Source organism: Nomascus leucogenys, chromosome 14, assembly GCF_006542625.1.
Source record: "Nomascus leucogenys isolate Asia chromosome 14, Asia_NLE_v1, whole genome shotgun sequence".
In the NCBI taxonomy this organism is placed as follows: domain Eukaryota; kingdom Metazoa; phylum Chordata; class Mammalia; order Primates; family Hylobatidae; genus Nomascus; species Nomascus leucogenys.
The window spans coordinates 89,578,946-89,599,836 of NC_044394.1; the positions used below are offsets into that span (position 1 = coordinate 89,578,946).

At 49.7% G+C, this 20,891-nt stretch overlaps 1 long non-coding RNA gene and 1 pseudogene across 1 annotated transcript; one reads left to right on the forward strand and one right to left on the reverse strand.

Moving 5' to 3' along the window:
* The first annotated feature begins 4,045 nt into the window (after positions 1–4,045).
* LOC115838266 lies at positions 4,046–4,583 on the forward strand (annotated as a pseudogene).
* Positions 4,584–15,298: 10,715 nt separating this feature from the next.
* Positions 15,299–16,926, reverse strand: LOC115838299. Its single transcript, XR_004033301.1, has 2 exons — positions 16,861–16,926; positions 15,299–15,428 (listed from the first exon to the last, which is right to left on the reverse strand). It is a non-coding gene; the product is annotated as an uncharacterized LOC115838299 (long non-coding RNA).
* Positions 16,927–20,891: the final 3,965 nt, after the last annotated feature.

The window sequence follows — 20,891 nt, forward strand, 5'->3', positions numbered from 1 at the left end:
GGATCTTTAAGATGAGGCTTTAAAAGGATTAAAGCCTGTTATCACTCACCTGCTACAGCATGGCCTTTTAAAGCCTATAAATTCTTCTTACCATTCCCCCATTTTACCTGTCCTAAAACCAGACAAGGCTTACAAGTTCAGAATCTGTGCCTTATCAACCAAATTGTTTTGCCTATCCACCCCGTGGTGCCAAACCCATATACTCTCCTACCCTCAATACCTCCCTCTACTACCCATTATTCTATTCTAGATCTCAAACATGCTTTCTTTACTATTCCTTTGCACCCTTCATCCCAGCCTCTCTTTGCTTTCACTTAGACTCACCCTGACACCCATTAGGCTCAGCAAATTACCTGGGCTGTACTGCCGCAAGGCTTCACAGACAGCCCCCATTACTTCAATCAAGCCCAAATTTCATCCTCATCTGTTACCTATCTCGACATAATTCTCATAAAAACACACGTGCTCTCCCTGCTGATCGTGTCCGATTAATCTCCCAAATCTCAATCCCTTACAAAACAACAACTCCTTTCCTTCCTAGGCATGGTTAGTGTGGTCAGAATTCTTACCAAGAGCCAGGACCACACCCTGTAGCCTTTCTGTCCAAACAACTTGACCTTACTGTTTTAGGCTGGCCATCATGTCTCCGTGCAGCTGCTGCTGCTGCCCTAATACTTTTAGAGGCCCTCAAAATCACAAACTATGCTCAACTCACTCTCTACAGCTCTCATAATTTCCAAAATCTATTTTCTTCCTCACACCTGACACATATACTTTCTGCTCCCCGGCTCCTTCAGCTATACTCACTCTTTGTTGAGTCTCCCACAATTACCATTGTTCCTGGCCCAGACTTCAATCTGGCCTCCCACATTATTCCTGATACCACACCTGACCCTCATGACTGCATCTCTGTGATCCACCTGATATTCACTCCATTTCCCCATATTTCCTTCTTTCCTGTTCCTCACCCTCATCACTCTTGATTTATTGATGGCAGTTCCAGCAGGCCTAATCGCCACACACCAGCAAAGGCAGGCTATGCTACAGTACAAGCCACTAGCCCGCCTCTTAGAACCTCTCATTTCCTTTCCATCGTGGAAATCTATCCTCAAGGAAATAACTTCTCAGTGTTCCATCTGCTATTTTACTACTCCTCAGGGATTATTCAGGCCCCCTCTCTTCCCTATACATTAAGCTTGAAGATTTGCCCCCACCCAGGACTGGCAAATTAGCTTTACTCAACATGCCCCGAGTGAGATAACTAAAATATCTCTTAGTCTAGTTAGACACTTCCACTGGATAGGTAGGGGCCTTTCCTACAGGGTCTGAGAAGGCCACCGCAGTAATTTCTTCCCTTCTGTCAGACATAATTCCTCAGTTTAGCCTTCCCGCCTCTATGCAGTCTGATAACAGACCAGCCTATATTAGTCAAATCAGCCAAGCAGTTTTTCAGGCTCTTAGTATTCGGTGAAACCTTTATATCCCTTACAGTCCTCCGTCTTCAGGAAAAGTAGAACGGACTAAAGGTCTTTTAAAAACACACCTCACCAAGCTCAGCCACCAACTTAAAAAGGACTGGACAATACTTTTACCACTTTCGCTTCTCAGAATTCAGGCCTGTCCTTGGAATGCTACAAGGTACAGCTCATTTGAGCTCCTTTTTATTAGGTCCCAGTCTCATTCCAGACACCGGACCAACTTAGACTGTGCCCCCAAAAAACTTGTCATCCCTACTATCTTCTGTCTAGTCATACTCCTATTCACCGTTCTCAACTACTCATACATGCCCTGCTCTTGTTTACACTGTGGGTTTACACTGTTTCTCCAAGCTATCACAGCTGATAATCTCCTCGTGCTATCCCCAAACTGCCACTCTTAGCTCTTAAAGTAAATAAATAATCTTTGCTGGCAGGACTATGCTGAACCTCCTTAGGCACTCTCTAATCAGATGTCCTGAGTCATCCCAATTCTTAGACCTTTTATACCTGTTTTTCTCCTTCTCTTATTCCATTTAGTTTTTCAATTCATACAAAACCATATCCAGGCCATTACCAATCATTCTATACGACAAATGTTTCTTCTAACATCCCCACAATATCATCCCTTACCACAAGACCTCCCTTCAGGTTAAACTCTCCCACTCTAGGTTCCCATGCTGCCCCAATCCCGCTTGAAGCAGCCCTAAGAAACATCGCCTGTTCTCTCTCCATACCACCCCCCAAAAATTTTCGCCGCCCCAACACTTCAACACTATTTGGTTTTATTTTTCTTATTAATATAAGAAGGCAGGAATGTCAGGCCTCTGAGCCCCAGCCAAGCCATTGCATCCCCTGTGACTTGCACGTATACACTCAGATGGCCTGAAGTAACTGAAGATCCACAAAAAAATAAAAATAGCCTTAACTGATGACATTCCACCATTGTAATTTGTTCCTGCCCCACCCTAACTGATCAATGTACTTTGTAATCTCCCCCACCCTTAAGAAGGTTCTTTGTGATTCTCCCCACCCTTGAGAATGTACTATGTGAGATCCACCCCTGCCCGCAAAACATTGCTCCTAACTCCACCGCCTATCCCAAAACCTGTAAGCACTAATGATAATCCACCACCCTTTGCTGACTCTCTTTTCAGACTCAGCCCACCTGAACCCAGGTGCAATAAACAGCCATGTTGCTCACACAAAGCCTGTTTGGTGGTCTCTTCACACGGACGCACATGAAAATGATTGCAAGTCATAGCCAGGTATCAAGTGAGAAATTCAGTTTCATTTGCAAGGCTTAGAGAGGCCAGGTGATTCTAGAAAAATGGGCCTTGTGTTTGTTTGAAACCAGTAAAGAGCTTTAGGTGCTTATTAAATTGAAAGCTTTGTGTTCTTACTGATTTTGTATTTTATTTTATTTTATTTTATTTCTTTTGAGATGGAGTCTTGCTCTGTCGCCCAGGCTGGAGTGCAGTGGCATGAGCTTGGCTCACTGCAACCTCCGTCTCCTGGGTGCAAGTGATTCTCCTGCCTCAACCTCCCAAATAGTTGGGATTACAGGCACCCACCACCACACCTGGCTAGTTTTTGTATTTTTAGTAGAGACGGGGTTTCTTCATGTTGGCCAGGCTGGTCTCGAACTCCTGACTTCAGGCGATCCACCCACCTCGGCCTCCCAAAGTGATGGCATTACAGGCATGAGCCACCGCACCTGGCCCAAAAGCTTTGTGCTTTTAAAGATATTAGACATGTTTCTTGTTTTTTAAAAAAATCTTAACAATAATGGAGGAGAATAAGACAAACATTTTTCCAAAAAAGAGAAATCATTGTGATTATTTTGTCTTATTGGAATGTTGGATACTATAGTTGGCTTCATTAATCATCAAACATGCTATGGATTTTCCGTTTTTATAGGATCTATATCTAAGTTAAGGTAATACTGGTAATTCTTGTGCTCCATTTGAAGATGAAAAATATAGGCCAAATTCATAGACTTTGCATAGAAGCTGGATAATGAAGACAGCTCTGGAGGAACACATAGATACACACACAGAGACACACATATATATAAAGTAGACACACATATGCTTTTTAAAGTTTACTTTTTACAGTTTCAAAGCTTTTAAAGCAAAATCCAGCCCCTCCCCTCTCCCAGAGTGGACAGCCCCTCCCCTTTCTCTGAGTGGGCGGGGACAGTGGTTGCATGGGCTGCTTTCCTTATGATGTCACAGGTCCCTCTGGACAGGCTGCTGCCTGGCCACGCCTCCTTTCCCTTTCATCTTTCTCACTGACCAATGGGCTTGGAGTATTCAGGCCACGCCCCCTATTCTGCGTTCTAGTGGGGCCCTGGTTACACCTCCTGTGGCTCAGTCACAGAGCTGCCTGGTTGTTGACTGGAGGCATTCAGCAGTGCTCACTGGGATTTTGCTGACGTGGCCCCAACCCCGCCTCCCTCCCCACCCTGCGATGTCAGAAAAAACACAACAGGGGAAATTGGCCACAGCCAAGAAAAAGGTAAAAACGCACCAGGTCATGGCCCCCAACCCAGCCACAGAGCCCCTCTGATGACAAGACTGGTGCCAGAGTCCATACCACTCCTGAGGCATACCAGACTGGGCCCCCCAACCCCAGCGCCTCTGGGCTCCCCCGACCAAAGTCTTGTCAGTCAGCCCCACCCCTTCAGCAAGGAGCCCAGTCCCTGCCCTTGCCAATCACCCCAGGGTGACTTTGGGCGGGTGACTCCTGGGGCTCCCTGCTCCATACTCAGCCCTCACCTCCTGCCACCCCAAGCCCAACCTCCCTGGGCTCTTTGGGCTTGTGTCTCCCAGGACCTGGGTCCCCCAGCCCCAGGCCCTGCCCTCGCCAGTCATCCCTGGGTGACTTTGGGCTGGTGACTCCTGGGGCTCCCCACTGCAGACTCTGCCCTCCCCTCTTGCTGCCCCAAGCTCGACCTCCCTGGGCTTCTTGGGCTGGCGTCTCCGAGGACCTGGGTCAAAACCATGTGTTTCCCTCCCCCATCGTGGAGCGGCTACTTGGGCATCGCGCTGATGTGGTCCCCTCCCCTGGGAGGAGTGGAATGTAGTGATGTCACAGTCCCCCTAGGAACTGTCATTACTGCTGCAAGACCGGCCTTTGATCTTACAATCCAGTCCCCTAAGTTTTCTCACCCCATTTCTGGTTCCTCTGGTTGCAGCACAAATTTCCAGCTGGAAGGGAAGTGGAGACTATGGGACCTAGGAGCAAGAGGTTTCAGGCTGCCTTACTCCCTTAACAATGTCTAATTGTCGGTGGGAAAAGCCTACACTTCGCCCGTGAGCTCAAAATGTTGACAGTATCTCTGGGTGGCAATGGGAGAATGGGTTTGGTTTGGTTTTCTCCCAGGCTTCTACTTTCCAGAGAGACTTTAACATTTTTTTCTGAGTTCTCCACGCTTCTGGGACCAGACTGCCCTTCAGTCAGTGGCCTCTGAAATGAGATTTGCCCATCTTCTGCAGAATAGATCTTGGGAAACTGAACTTGACAGCTTGAATCTTCCTTATATCATCTCAACCTGGGGTACTTTGAGTGCCACAGGATAAATGTGGGACATCTTTCTGAAGCATCATTTTCCCTTGATTCTCTTGAGAAGAAACATTAATGTACTTAGAGATGACAGACACATAGGTTTCCAAGCATATACCAGACTTCTTTCTGAAATGAGGCTTGGGTTGTCATCTTCCTGATAAATTCCCAGATTTAACAGAAAAGCTGCCTTCGGCCATGAGGACACATTGATATGAAAGTGTGAGAGGTACCGGTGCACTTCTTCACACCAACAGACGTGTGAGGATGTATGACTCTAAACCACACGGCCTACAGTTCCTGCCTGCTTAATGCTTACTTTTCTACCTCTGCCCCTGGTTTTGGTCCCTGGCAGCTGCTGATTCAAGGCAAAACCCCAGAGCTTGGAGTCAGAGGACTGAGTTTAAGTTCCAGTATTGCCTTTTTCTTTCTTTCTTTTGTTTTTTCTATCCATGATATCAATCCCTCTCAGTCACTAAATGATTGTGACAACACCTTGTACAGCGGTTGGTGGCATTAAATCACATGGTGCATAAGAGTATTTTGTCAAAACTGTAAAGGAGGATGTGAGGCCGGGCGCGGTGGCTCACGCTTGTAATCCCAGCACTTTGGGAGGCCGAGGGGGGCGGATCACGAGGTCAGGAGATCAAGACCACGGTGAAACCCTGTCTCTATTAAAAATACAAAAAAAAATTAGCCGGGCGTGGTGGCGGGCGCCTGTAGTCCCAGCTACTTGGAGAGGCTGAGGCAGGAGAATGGCATGAACCTGGGAGGCGGAGCTTGCAGTGAGCTGAGATTGCGCCACTGCACTCCAGCCTGGGAGACAGAGCGAGACTCCGTCTCAAAAAAAAAAGGAGGATGTGGCTATAGGGGCTGATAGTTCTCACGAGTGTTACTGCTCTTTTTTCACAGCTAAAACAATTATGGCAGAGGAAGAGCCCTGGCATTCCAGGAGGAAAGCAGATCAATAGCAGTAGCCCTGACGCATCCACTTCTTGTGGTCACCACTCACCTGGGGATGTGAGTCTTGGCTGGCCAGGCTCCTGGGGACAGGGGGCCCAAGGGGCAGTAGAGGGTAATTGTTAAGATTGTGGATGGACTGTTGGGTACTGGTTAAGAATCCTGGGTTTGAATCCTGCCTCTCTGTCTGCTAAGGATTGATTAGGGATTGATTAGGATATGATTTAGGGCAAGTTGCTTGAGGTCTTTGGGCCTCTCTTTTCACATCTGTATAATAGAGATGGTATTTTTTGACTTCCATTTGTGAAGTTTAAATGAGATTCGTTATTGTTGCTTTTATGTGCATCCTTAGTACATGGCCTGCTGCAAACACCCAGGACAGCCAGGAAATGGTCATTGCTGTTTGATATTCCTCATCCCCAGTCTCAAGGGGAAGCCAGACCAATAAGAAGAGCCACTTGCCATCAGGCCGTCCCTTTAGGAGTCACTGAAAGGGCCCCACGGTGGGATGGCGGGGAGATAAGAACCATGAGAGAAGTTGGCACAAAGGAGTTATAGGACAAAGGGTCCAAGATAGGCAGAAAAGAAGCTTTTGTCAGTTGATGGGGAAGAAAGGAAGTCAGAGGGCTTAGACAGTGAGGGGGGACAGAACATCTCCATGTGCACTCTCATCTCTTGCAGTTAGCAACAGGTGTCTACAGGGAGGGCCCTGCGTCATCTACCCTGAAGGATCTGGAGGTAAGAGGCCCTGGGCCGAGGTGCAGTGACCCTGCAGGCCAGCCCTCCAACCTCCTCCCACAGCAGGGGCTTGTTACCCCTCTGCCAACTGAGACAGCCCACACCCCCCCAGCCCTAATGATTGTTCTCTCTACCCCTCCCCACATTCTTCCTCCAACTCCTCCTCTCTGCATGCACCTCAGAGCCAGCACCAACAACTAGAGGTAGCCCTGGATTCAAGCTCCACAATAATCGGCCAACTCAGCGAAAACATCAATTCACTGGGAAGAGTCCAGTGGGGTCCCCTGACTCCAGCCTGTCAATCCTGGACTCCGGTTTCCCCTTGGGGCCCTGAAGAAAGGGGCTAGGGGCCCCTGATGCCAAGGGCAAATGGGGAGCTGGGGTACCCAGGTTTCACCTGGAGGGACCCCAGAGCACAGAACATGCAGCATGGCTCTTCTGCATTGCCCTCTTTGCTGATTCTCTCTTCTCCAGACACCCCTGCTCTAGTCCTTGCCACACATGCCCTGGAGTTGTCACCTCTCAGGGAAGCACTAGCCTGACTGTTTGTCAGGGGCTGGAATTTCTGTCCTGCCTCAGTCCCTAATTTGCTTTTGAGTCTGGACAAGCCATCTCTCCTCCTTAGGCTCGTGTTTCTGGAGGAGGTAGAGAGTATCAAAGGTCTCCGTTAGCTCTGAAAGTCTGAGGTTTAAAGGCCCCTAGAATGGAAACCTCAGGGCCAAGGGCTCCCGTCTGTCCTTTGCTGTCTTATATCTCTGCTATGAAGAACTGTACCTGGCCTGTACATGCTCAGTAAATGTTTGTCGAATGAATGCACCTTTCTAAATCACAAGCTGGCAGAAGGGGGGTGGGCCTTCCTCAAAGTCTGTCTCTAGAGGTTCACCAGCCCCTCTCTCCAGGGCCCTTTCCCCCTGTGCTTTGGGCAGGCTCCTCGCATGTTGAAGGAGTGGAAGCAACAGTTGCAGAAGCTCGGGAGGAGCTTGTTCAAGTTAAAACACCAGACGGGTAAGATGGGGCTGGCATGACTTGGGAGCAGGACTGGCATCAGAGGTCTGTAAGGGTGACTTAGAATGCCCCAGGGAGGTGGGTGGATGGAAGGGCTTTGAGGCATGAGATAATCTGTTTTTATTTTTACAAAATTGCAACTATATAAGTGTGTTTATTAAGAGAGCAAACAAAGTTATGAGATGAAAAAGTTATGGGAAAAAAATGTGGAAAAGTGTGTCAAAAAAAGAAAAAACTTGTATGAAAAGTTATTTAAAAAGTTATGAAAAAGAAGTTATGGGATTAAAAAAAAAAGTCACGGGATATAAATAAAAATAAATAAAAGCAGGCCCCTGTCACCATAAGCCAGTGGGTCTGGAGTCTCCGCCCCCACCATGTCCCTACCACCCCTTCCCAGTCACCCGTTTACCATTAGGGTAGCAAGACAAGACCCCTGTCTAATGGGGGGAGACAGACCCTTTGCCACCTTGACCAGGGCTGGGTCCTTAAATTTCTGGATGATGATGTTATTTAAGAGCCAGAGGTTGGTGGAGTTGGTTTGTTTGGAGGAGGTCTGATGGCCTCCTTACTCTCACCAAAGCAACTTTTCCCTCAGGGGGGCTCCCATCTTCTTATTCAGAGAGGCAGCTGAGGCAGGACAGCGGGGTTAACAGTAGACCAGGCGAGGGCACGGGCTGCTGGGGTGACCCCCCCTTCCCCAGTGTATATATTGTATCTGTGTAACATTTTGTATATTCTGGGGGGTGGGGCCGCCCCTGTATCCTACCTAGTGGAGGTTAGAGCTGGCATATGGGGAGGAGGTTCTAATAATTATTTGCATCTGGGAAACGTATTTATTGCTAGCATAGGACGGAGGAAGGAGGCGGGGATGGGGTCGTGGCTCCCTTGGTGATGCGACTCCTGTTTAATTTGCTTTTCATTTTGGAATAAATGGATTTAGCCATACTGCTCAGCCTGGTGTGTTCCCGTTTCCTTCACTGGGTCCTGGAGTTTGTCCCGCCGAGTGAGGAGCCCCAGAGTGTCTGAGCATGTCCAGCTGGGCTGTTGGGGATCTTCCAGGCCTGTTACCTGTATGCTGTCTGGTGACACCTGGTGGATTTCACGGGGACTGTCATGGCACCTATGGGGCACAGTCCAGCCCTGACAGCCAACAGGCTCAGAAGCCTGATCTAGCAGTGGCTGGGAAGACAGATACCAGCACCCAAGGGCACTGACTTCCATCCACCCCAGGCGTCTTCCCTTCCGTCCCCTCGCCTCCCTCTCCTGTCTGCACCGGGTGGCCTTTTCTGTCTGTCCCTCCAGTGCACATGGTGGCCTGTTCTCTCTGTCCTCCCGGAATGCCGGCTGCCCCTCAGTCTCCCTCCCGGCTGAGATCATGACCCTGCCCCCTAGTGGACGGAGCCGGCTTCACAGGATAAAAGCCAGCTAAGCTCCAGGGACTTTCCAGGAAAAGTGTCCCTTGGAAAGGATGTGGCTTTTTCACTTGCTCCCAACAGCACCCGAGCAATGGCTTGGCCTTTCCCCTTCCCTGAGCTCCACAGAGAACACAGCCAGCAGAGGACACATTCTCCGTCATCCGGAAATGGGTTTGATTCTCAGCCGAGGGACAGCAGGACTGCTAGTGACTGTCAGGCCACACGGCTGCCTGCACAGCACCCCCGTGCTTGGTGGAGGGTGGGAGGGATGGTGGGGGCTGGCTGTCCACAGGCTGGGCATGACAGGGAGGCTCACTGGAGGTGGCACACTTTGGAGGGGCGATGTCAGGGGACAGCTTTCTCTTGTTGGGCCACAAGACTCCAAAAGGACAGCACGGGGACTTATTCCTAGTGCTAGATGCGAGGCGGTCAGCCATGTGTAGGTGCATATATATATATATATATACACACACATATATACATGTATATACATATATATATATACACACACATATATACATATATATATAGCTATTTATAGAACAGGGCAGTGGCATAGCACAGAGGGGGGACAAGTTTTCAGCAACGGTCACACCTGGATGTGTCAGCTCACCACTACAGCAGACCAAGTCACAGATGAAGGGGGCTGGCTTTGGGGCTGGAGAGCCACTGTCAAGTCACAGAGCACCCGCCCAGGCAGGCTCAGAAAGGGAGGTCTCTGAGAAGAGGAGAGATCTGTTTAGAGGTCGAAGTGGGGCCTGGGGCTCTCAGGACGGGATGGACTTGCCTGACCCGATCAGCTGGCATGTGGAGAGAAAGCAGAGAGAAAACAGGAGAGAGAAAAGCGAGCGGATTGCTGGTGAGGCAAGTGCAGAGTATGGGCGTGACACAGCAGCTGTGGGAGGGCCGGGGAGGGGAGGGCACAGGTGCAGGTGTGTAGTAGGGTTCTTGGAAAAGGGGCTGGAAGGGAAAGAGGAGGAGGATGGAGGGAGAAGCCGGAGCTTCACAGGTAGTGCCTGGGGGCTGCGGCGGCCTTCCACACCCCACACACGCCTCTCCCATGGCATCCAGGCAGTGTACCCACAGTTCAGACCAATGCTCAGCCCCCTCAGGCTTCCCTTTTCTCTGGTCACCCTGTCTTCCAACCCACTGGCCCAGGGCCATCGCTCGCCTTGGGGAGCCCCAAGCAACAGCCACCAGGCCTGATAGAGAAGGAACACTGCCTGAACCAGGATGATGAAGCTAAAAGGGATGGATGGTTGGAGTGAGCACTGGAGGCCCCTTTGGGCCATCAGAAAGCCCAGGACCCTCTGAGAGGACCCTGGGGGAGGCAGGGAGGGCAGGCAGCCAGATGCCACTGGCCATAGACTTATAAGTCTAAGAGGGGAGCCTCAGCTTGTTGGGGGACTGCAGGTCACATAGGTGAGGCTGGGCCCTTCCTGCAGGGAAAAGCAGAAGAGGGAGAGTCTGTGGCAGGAGAGGCGGGCAGGCTCACTGGACAGAGCTCAGCCGGGCCAGCAGGCACTGTGGTCCCCTTGGTTGAATAGCATAGGTGACCTCTAGGGGCAACAGGCCAAGGTGCATGAGCCCACTGGCTGGCAGTAGTGCTTCAGCGGGGGCCAGGGACCCTGCCTTCGGTCACACACTAGCAGCTATGATGGTATCTGGGAGGGAGAGATGGGCGCTGTGTGTCCCTGCCTGGCCTGTGAAGTATGTTGTGGGATGACCGTGTGTATAGGACTCTCAGGCTTTTATCCTAGATCGCCACCGGATTGCCAACAAATAGAGGAGGTGGGACCCTGAGTATCACCCTAATCTGATTTGGCCCTCGGCACTCCCAGGCCGGGAGCTGGATACTGTGCCCTGGCAGCATGACTCAGACTGCACGACAGGTACGGTGTGCCCAGGATGATGTTCCTAGGCCTCTGGCCGCCTCAGAATCCAGCCCCACACACAACCCCCTCCAAGCTCCCAGCCCCTACACCATAAACCATGGGGTCTCTGCCCTCTCTGATGGCTCCAGAGAGCACCCACGTCTGCCAGCTTGGACATGGAGCCCGTTCCAAGAGCCCCCAGGCTCAGTCATGGAGGCTGGGGGACTTTGGGACCATGGGGGCCGGCCCTGGTACCTGCGTCCAGCTGGGATGCTCTGCACCTGCAGCCAGGAGTCATCCACGGGCCCCCATGGGCATGCTGATGGTGATGGTGTTGATGTCGCTGATGATGCTGAGCCCCTCTGTCAGCACGTGGTGCATGCACAGCATCTCATCGCCCCGCTGTGCCTGCTCTGCAGACTCCTCCATCAGCGTGTTCTGGTCCCTACGCGAGTACAGGTTGGACGGCGGCTCCGAGAAGATGAATTCCTTGGTCTGAGAGTGGGCAAAGAGGGAAGGAGGGTGGAACCTGATGCCTGTGCCGCCCTGGCTGCCCTGCCGGGTCCTGCTGGGACTGTGCGCTGGGGTTGGATTCCCGAGTATGGCTTTTCAGATGCAGCTTCTACACCACTTAGACTCGAAGATCTGCCTCCCCACTGCCTTTTCTCACTCAGATGGGGACACTGAAGTCCAGAGGAGAAGTCACCTGTCCAAGGTTACAGATCTGGAAGGGGACCCAGGACCTATCATGCCACGAGGACACCTGTCTACTCTACTTTTGGAGATAGGATCTCACTCTGTCACCAGGCTGGAGCACAGTGGGTGAGATCACTGCTTACTGCAGCCTCAACCTCCTGGGCTCAAAGTGATCCTCCAACCTCAGCCTGTCGAGTAGCTAGGACTACAGGCATGTGCCACCACCAAGCCCAGCTATTTTTAAAATTTTTTTTTTTTTTTTTTTTTTTTTGAGACGGAGTCTCGCTCTGTCGCCCAGGCTGGAGTGCTGTGGCGCGATCTCGGCTCACTGCAAGCTCCGCCTTCCGGGTTCACGCCATTCTCCTGCCTCAGCCTCTCCGAGTAGCTGGGACTACAGGCGCCCGCCACCACGCCCGGCTAATTTTTTTTTTTTGTATTTTTAGTAGAGATGGGGTTTCACCGTGGTCTCGATCTCCTGACCTCGTGATCCGCCCGCCTCGGCCTCCCAAAGTGCTGGGATTACAAGCGTGAGCCACCGCGCCCGGCCTAAAATTTTTATGTACAGACCAGGTCTCACTATGTTGCCCAGGCTGGTCTTAAACTCCTGTGCTCAAGCGATCTTCCTGCCTTGGCCTCCCAAAGTGCTGGGATTATAGGGATGGGCCACTGTGCCCAGTCCCATGTTATATTTCTATGGGACAGCTCTGGTCTTGACCGTGCCTCCCTCCCTGGACCAGGTCCCATAAGGCTGGTCGGCATCTCTCCCAGGCCAACATGGCCACCTCCGTCCCCAGTGCCACAGTTGCCTCCTGCCCCCATGGGGCAGTGCATGCACATTGTTGATCATGAGGTGCATGATGGTCCTGGGCATGAGACCAACCATGAGGTCCCACACTGTCTTGTTGACAATGGCCATATAGGAGTCTACCAGGTTCTGGGTGGTCTCCTTTAAGATCTATTTGCTTAGAATAGTGTTTACTAGAGGTGAGGAAGAGTAAGGGGGAGGGGGCAGCCAAAGGTTGGCTAACAGATTAACAGAGATAAGAGTACATGGCTGAATGTGGTGGCTCACACACCAGTGTAATCCTAGCTCTCTGGGAGGCTGAGGCGGGAGGATCACTTGAGGCCAGGAGTTCACGGCCGGCCTGGGTAACATAGGAGATATTACGTCTACAAAAAATTTAAAAATTAGCTAGGCATGGTGGTCCATACCTGTGGTTCCGGCTACTAAAGCCCAAATTGAAGGACAAAATAAATCAACCATAACTTTTCACATTTTGTGAATGTGACCAAAATGTGACCAAGGACTGACTGAATTACATAGTATTATATCAATGTTACATTTCCTGATTTTGACTATTGTATTGTGGTTATATAAAATAATGTTCTTGTTCTGGAAGTAACACTGAAATATTTGGGAGTAAATGGGCACATCTCCAACTTAACTTCAAGTGGAGCAGAAAAAAAGTTGTGTGTGTCCATGGAATACTATGCAGCCACAAAAAAGGATGAGTTCACATCCTTTGTAGGGACATGGATGAAGCTAGAAAGCATCATTCTGAGCCAACTATCGCAAGGACAGAAAAGCAAACACCACATGTTCTCACTCGTAGGTGGGAACTGAACAATGAGAACACTTGGACACAGGGTGGGGAACACCACACACGGGGGCCTGTCATGGGGTGGGGGGAGGGATAGCATTAGGAGATAGGCCTAATATAAATGACAAGTTAACGGGTGGAGGACGCCAACATGGCACATGTATACATATTAACAAACCTGCACGTTGTGCACATGTACCCTAGAACTTAAAGTATAATAATAATTTTAAAAAAATCGTTAAAATAAAGAAAAAAAGAAAAAAATAAGTGTAATAGATTTTCTTGAATATAAAAAGTTGTGTGTGTGTGTATGTATATATATATATAAAGAATATATGGCCTGACGCAGTGGCTCACACCTATAATCCCAGCACTTTGGGAGGCTGATGCAGGTGGATCACCTGAGGTCGGGAGTTCAACACCAGCCTGACCAACATGGAGAAACCCTGTCTCTACTAATAATACAAAATCAGCCAGGCGTGGTGGTGCATGCCTGTAATCCCAGCTACTTGGGAGGCTGAGACAGGAGAATCGCCTAAACCTGGGAGGTGGAGGTTGTGGTGAGCCAAGATCGCGCCATTGCACTCCAGCCTGGGCCACAAAGGCGAAACTCTGTCTCCAAAAAGAAAAAAAAAAATTAGCTTTGTGTGGCGGTGAGCGCCTGTAATCCCAGCTACTCGGGAGGCTGAGGCAGGAGAATCACTTGAACTTCGGAGATGGGGGTTGCAGTGAGCCAAGATTGTGCCACTGCACTCCAGCCTGGGTGACAGAGTGAGACTCCGTCTCCCCCCCAAAAAAAGATAAAGCCATTGAGGCAAAATGTGAACTGGTAAACCTGGGTGTTCTTTGTACTATTCTTGCAACTTCTCTGTAAGTGTGAAATTATACAAAAATTAAGTTACAAAACACATTAAAAATGTCTGCTGTATTTATCTGCTTGAAAGAAATAGATATGCAAGAATCACTTTAAGGCTAGAGCTTTGCCACTTCCTGGCTGCTTTTTTTTTTGGAGACAGGGTCTCACTTCGTCGCCTAGATTGTAGTGCAGTGGCATGACCTCGGCTCATCGCAACCTCCACCCCCAAGGCTTAGGCAGCCCGCCGACCGCCTAAGCATGTGTAGCTGGACTACACATGCACATCACCATGCCCAACTTATTTCCTACCTTTTTAGTAGAGGAGGTCTTGCTATTGCCCAGGCTGGTCTCCAACTCTCAGGCTCAAGCAATCCCTCCCGCCTCAGTCTCCTGAAGTACTGGGATTACAGGTGTGAGCCGCCCTGCCTGTTCTCTTGGACACCCATCCAGCTAAGCTTGGCTCTGCAACAGCTCCTTGTCCCACTGGAGAAACACGGAGCCCACAACTTTCCTCATATGCAAGGGCATGAACCAACCAAGTGCAGCCCAGCTCCTGTGAGACACACACGCGCGCGGTTAACTGACAGCGACAGAGATCCTAAAGCTCAGAGTCCAGGGGAGTCTACCCAGGTTGCAGCTGGTGAGCTCTGCCTCTGGTTAGGCTGAAGCATCCCAGTATCGATCCTCCCATACACATTTATTCACATTTGTTGAGAACTCTTATATTCTAGGCATTGGGCTCAACATTGGACACAAAGACACCATTCATCCTACCTCCCACGGAAAGAAAAGTCAAACCCTGATACACATGATAATCCTGTTGCTACCTTCTGAACGTGGGCAAGTTGGCCCAAATTGTGTGTACCCAGCAGGGGCTGAAGACCCAGGGAAGCAGGGTGGAGCTGTCAAAGCAGCCTTCCAGGCTCATACCGCAGACCACTCTCGACACGCTCAGGCTTGCCCTTGCTCCTTTACTAAACTCTGGTGAACCCACTCGCCATAAACCAGATGAAGCAGCACCTGAACCCCAGGCAAGTGCCAGCTGATGTGTTGCCTTGAGAGCTCCTGCCTTTCCTCTACCCACACACAACTGCAAAGATGACACAGGCAAGGCTGTTGTCCCAGATTTACTGAAAATAATACAGCACTACAGAAAAAATTCAAACAGGTCCCCGAGGCGTTTTGAAATTCATCCCAACTGTAGGCTGAGTGACCTGAAGGTTGGACAGACTGCCGAAGTCCTGGAACGAGAAAATGGATTCAGTGAGCAATTACTGGTGAGATGTGTGGGTGGACCCCAGAAGAAAACAGAGGCCCCTAGAGCCACAGCACTCTCAAGGGGGTCCAGAGGCGACCTGAAGGACCCTTTAAGAGCCAACAGGGTTCTCAATGCCTCCCACTTTTCCAGAGTGATCTTCCTTCAACACACACCTGACCATGTGGTATCCCCATTTACAACTCCATGACTTTTACCCAATGTACCATGCCATTTGTATCTGTTTTCACAACCCCTTCCTATCAATCACTCTAAAACACCATTTCTCAATCTTGGCAATGTAGACATCCTGGGCTGGACATTCTTTGTTATAGGGGGCTGTACTGTGTATTGCAAAAGTTTAGCAACATCCTTGGCCTCTACCCATTAGAAGTTAGCAGGTATCCCCTCGCTATGAGAACCAAAAATGTGTCTGGACATTGCCAAATGTCCTCTAAAGCAAAACTCTGTCCCTTTGAGAATACACAGTGCCACTTACTTTCCAGGATCAGCCCCGGGTAAGAGCTATGACTAATCTAATCAACATTTGTGAAGGGTCCAAGTACACAAGGCATCAAGCAGAAGGGAGGGAGGCAAGAGCAGACCCTGCCCTCAAACAAGTTCAGGCTGGTAGGCAGGGCAAGAAGCCAAAGGGCCCACCTTATACCTAAAACTTCACGTCCTATTTGGTCCTCAGAAACCCATTTTAGTTTCAACAAAAAAGCTGCATTCAGCGTAGTGGTTATCTCAGGAAGAAAAGACCCACAGCGGGGCTGTAGCTGTACTGGTGATGTTTTTCTGAAGCTGGGAAAGTACACGTGAGTTCATTTTGCTATTACCTTTTTGAGCGTCTTAAACATTTAATGACCATAAAAATAGGATAAATGAAGTTGTTCAAAATCGCCAACCGCCCAATGGATTTTGAAGCCCATGCTTTCACCCGAGTATGCAAAAGGGCTAAGATAAGCCACAGAAAAAACATCAAAGTGCAATGAAGATACTCGTGAACTACCTGAGTAGTGCCTTGTATGTACCTGGAAATGGATCAAGGTTCATTTCTGAGTGGTTAGCATGGAGACGCCAAACGAATGCCTTCACAGAAGAAATGCAGGCAGATTCAGCCAGGGCTGACACAAAGGGGGCAACGCAAGCCAGCTATAAAACCAAGAACAGAAGCAGCCAAGAAAGAAAAGGTGTCCTGGCAGCCGCTAGATTTGGGAATCATGACCTTGTGGCAAGCAAACTCAATGCACACAACTTCCGCTACACCCCTTATGAAAGCAGTCCAGTTTAGTAGCTAGAAGTTTAGATGGGATTCCCAACTCTGCCACTTACTAGCTGGGTGACCTTGGAGAATAAGACCTACTGATGGTTTTTGACCAGGAAAATACCACTTTAGGAGTTCAGCAAACACTTACCAAAAGCTTCAGCATTTCCTTAGTGTCAGGATCTACTTCAATTATCTCCTGATCCAAGGCGGAGACCTAGAAGGAAACGAGGTAGGCTCAAAATACCAATCAATGAGATTATCACTCACCTCTCCTCCTCCTCTCCCCAGGTTCTTAAATATGGGAAAGAGGAGCTGCACAAGGATAGCAGTCCTCTCACAAGGCGAGCAGTCTCTTACAGTATTACAGACCCCAATAACCTGTTCTTCTGGTCTTACCTTCCCATGCCCTCATTACATCTATTCAGTATTCAGAACACTTGAAGTCTGTGTTTACACCAAAGAATACTATATTAGGGGCAAACAATCAAGCCACGACAGCAGTCATCAAATCAACATTTTTTTTTTTTTTTTTTTTTTTTTTTTGAGACGGAGTTTCTCTCTTGTTGCCCAGGCTGGAGTGCAATGGCGCGATCCCGGCTCACCACAACCTCCGCCTCCCAGGTTCAAGCAATTCTCCTACCTCAGCCTCCCGAGTAGCTGGGATTACAGGCATGCACCACAACACCTGGCTAATTTTTTTGTATTTTTAGTAGAGATGGGGTTTCTCCATGTTGAGGCTGGTCTTGAACTCCTGACCTCAGGTGATCCGCCCACCTCAGCCTCCCAAAGTGCTGGGATTACAGGCGTGAGCCACCACGCCCGGCCCCAAATCAACATTATTAAGGGCTCTCATGAAATATGGAATAGACTTAACTGGTTCCAGGAGAGCAGAATGGAGGCTAAGAAACTGGTAGGGAGCCTATGGGCACCCACAGCTGGTTATGGAATGTATGGATAAAAGGTCTCCTCAGATTCAGCTGAGGTCCCTTTGGAAGCCAGGAACCCACAGCTTTATCATTTGAGGATTAGCCAGAAGCCCAAATATCCAGAAAGTTTACCTCAGGAACATAATCGTCTCTCCTTTCTCTCTCCTCCTCCTGCAGCTTGATGGAGACAGCTCTTACTGGGCCTCTCTGAATCCGCTTCATCAGATGCGTGACATAGCTACAAAGCACACATAGCCAAAGAGAACAGTGAGAAGACAAATGAACTCCCACCTGGTACTCAGCACATGTGGATATATAAACACCTGCTTTAGTTCTTTTCCACAGTGAGAAGGGAGAGGACTCACTATCCTGGGATCTCCTACACACAGAACCTCCACTGGCCTGAGCATTCCTTCCCTTCGGTTTCTCACTCTCTATTCAAACTCTCCTTCATGATGATCAACCGCCCCGCCCCCCACTCACCCTGCCCCGCCCCGCAGTTTCACGACCCTTCACAGCCTTCACTTTCTTCCAATTTCAAATTCACATAATTTGGCAATTAATAGGTTGACTTTGGCACTATTCTTCCAGGCCATATTCCTACAAATCTCTCGAACAGTAACTGCAACTGTGAAGAACGCATTAGAAGTTGACACCCAGCCGGGCGCGGTGGCTCACGCCTGTAATCCCAGCAAGTTGGGAGGCCAAGGCGGGCGGATCCCTTGAGGTCAGGAGTTCGAGACCAGCCTGGCCAACATCATGAAACCCCGTCTCTACTAAAAATTAGCCGGGTGTGGTAGCACATGCCTGTAATCCCAGCTACTCGGAAAGCTGAGGCATGACAATCGCTTGAACCCTGGAGGCGGAGGTTGCAGTGAGCCGAGATGGCACCACTGCACTCTAGCCTGGGTACCAGAGCAAGATTCCGTCTCAAAGGAAAAAAAAAGAAAGAAAAGAAAGTTGACACCTAAAAGCAACGTAGCTTCAAGACAAGAGGTCTGACGGTGGCTACCTTCGACCCAGTGTCACCGTGGCCAGTCATGACACAGGCCTAAGTTCACAACAGAAATCCTGCACACGCAGAGCTCTAGCCCTTCTCCGGGACACCAGGGAGTCTCAGGCTAACGAAACTACCACAGCACCGTCTCTTCCCCAGTCGGAGGGTGGCAGAGCACACAAACAGACCCGCGGGGCCCCGGCCGACTCACCCTGCTATCTTTTTTTTTTTTTTTTTTTTTTTTTTTTTTTTTTTGAGATGGAGTCTCGCTCTGTCGCCCAGGCTGGAGTGCAGTGACACAATCTCGGCTCACTGCAAGCTCTGCCTCCTGGGTTCACGCCATTCTCCTGCCTCAGCCTCTCCGAGTAGCTGGGACTACAGGTGCCCGCCACCACGCCCGGCTAACTTTTTTTTGTATTTTTAGTAGAGACGGGGTTTCACCGTGGTCTCGATCTCCTGACCTCGTGATCCGCCCGCCTCGGCCTCCCAAAGTGCTGGGATTACAAGCGTGAGCCACCGCGCCCGGCCTCACCCTGCTATCTTGTTGCGGAGCTTTTTGCTGGGGATAAGGGCGATCTCCTCGCACACGCGCTTGTTCGTGTGGAAGTCGTTGCCCAGGCGTGTGTAGTACTTTTCTGTGATGACCCGGGCTGCCTTCTTCACGGTTTTGGTGCGAACGCAGCCCTGCAGGTGGAGAGGACAGGATCACTCACCAGCCAGCGCAACCTTCTGGGAAGACTACTCGGGAGGCTGAAGCAGGAGAATCACTTGAACTTGGGAGGCAGAGGTTGCAGTGAGCTGAGATCACTCCACTGCCCTCCAGCCTGGGCAACAAAAGAAAAACTTCGTCTCAAAAAAAAAAACAAAATGTGTTCAAATGTCTGAGCAATATATATTCCAAGGACACATTGAAATTCTGGGAGCTGGGTCTAGGGAATGTACTGAAATTATATTCTGAAAATCCTTTTGCAATTTCCAGGAAAAAATTGTGAAGAGATGGAAATTTCCTATTAATATTCTCCCTCCACTTTTTTTTTTTTTTTTTTTGAGATGGAATCTTGCTCTGCAGCCAGGCTGGGGTGCAGTGGCGCGATCTCGCCTCACTGCAACCTCCACCTCCCGGGTTCAAGCGATTCTCCTGCCTCAGCCTCCCGAGTAACTGGGACCACAGGCACACGACACCATGCTCAGCTAATTTTTTATTTTTAGTAGAGATAGGGTTTCACCATGTTGGCCAGTATGGTCTCGATCTCTTGACCCTGTGATCCACCCACCTCGGCCACCCAAAGTGCTGGGATTACAGGCGTGAGCCACTGCACCTCTCCCTCCATCATTTTTATAGGGGTGGGAGGAAAGGGATAGCTGTGCACTGAAAAAGGATGCTTTAGAAAAAGAAAGTGGGTCTGGGCACGGTGGCTCACCCTTGGAATCCCAGCACTTTGGCAGGCCTAGCAGGCCGAGTTGGGCGGTTCGAGGCCAGCCTAGGCAACATGGTGAAACCTCGTCTCTATGAAAAATACAAAAAATCAGCCAGGCATAGTGGCGCTTGCCTGTGGTCCGAGCTACTCAAGAAGCTGAGATGGAAGGATCACTTCAGCCCAGGAAGCAAAGGCTGCAGTGAGCTGTGAGCTGTGATCGCACTACTGCTTTCCAGCCTGGATGACATAATTAGGCTCCCTCTCAAAAAAAAAAAAAAAAAAAAAAGGAAAAGAAAAAGAAAGTGGGCTAGGAGACGGTGGCTCATATGCTCATATCGGTAATCCCAGCAGCTTGGGAGGCCAAGGCACGAGGATCACTTGAGGCCAAGAGTTCAAGACCAGCCTGGGCAACATAGCAAAACCTCCGTCTCTAATAAATAAAAAATAAAATCAATAAAAATAAGAATAAAAAAAATTTTTTTTGACACGGAGTCTTGCTCTGTCACGCAGGCTGGAGTGCAATGGTGGGATCTTGGCTCACTGCAACCTCTACTTCCTGGGTTCAGGTGATTCTCTCACCTCAGCCTCCTGAGTAGCTGGGATTACAGGCTATGCCACCATGACTGGTTAATTTTTGTATTATTATTATTATTATTTTTAGAGACAGAGTCTTGCACTGTCGCCCAGGCTGGACAATCTCAGCTCACTGCAATCTCTCAGGTTCAAGCAATTCTCCTGCCTCAGCCTCCTGAGTAGCTGGGATTACAGGCATGTGTCACCACGCCCGAATAATTTTATTTATTTATTTTTGAGACGGAGTCTTGCTCTGTCGCCCAGG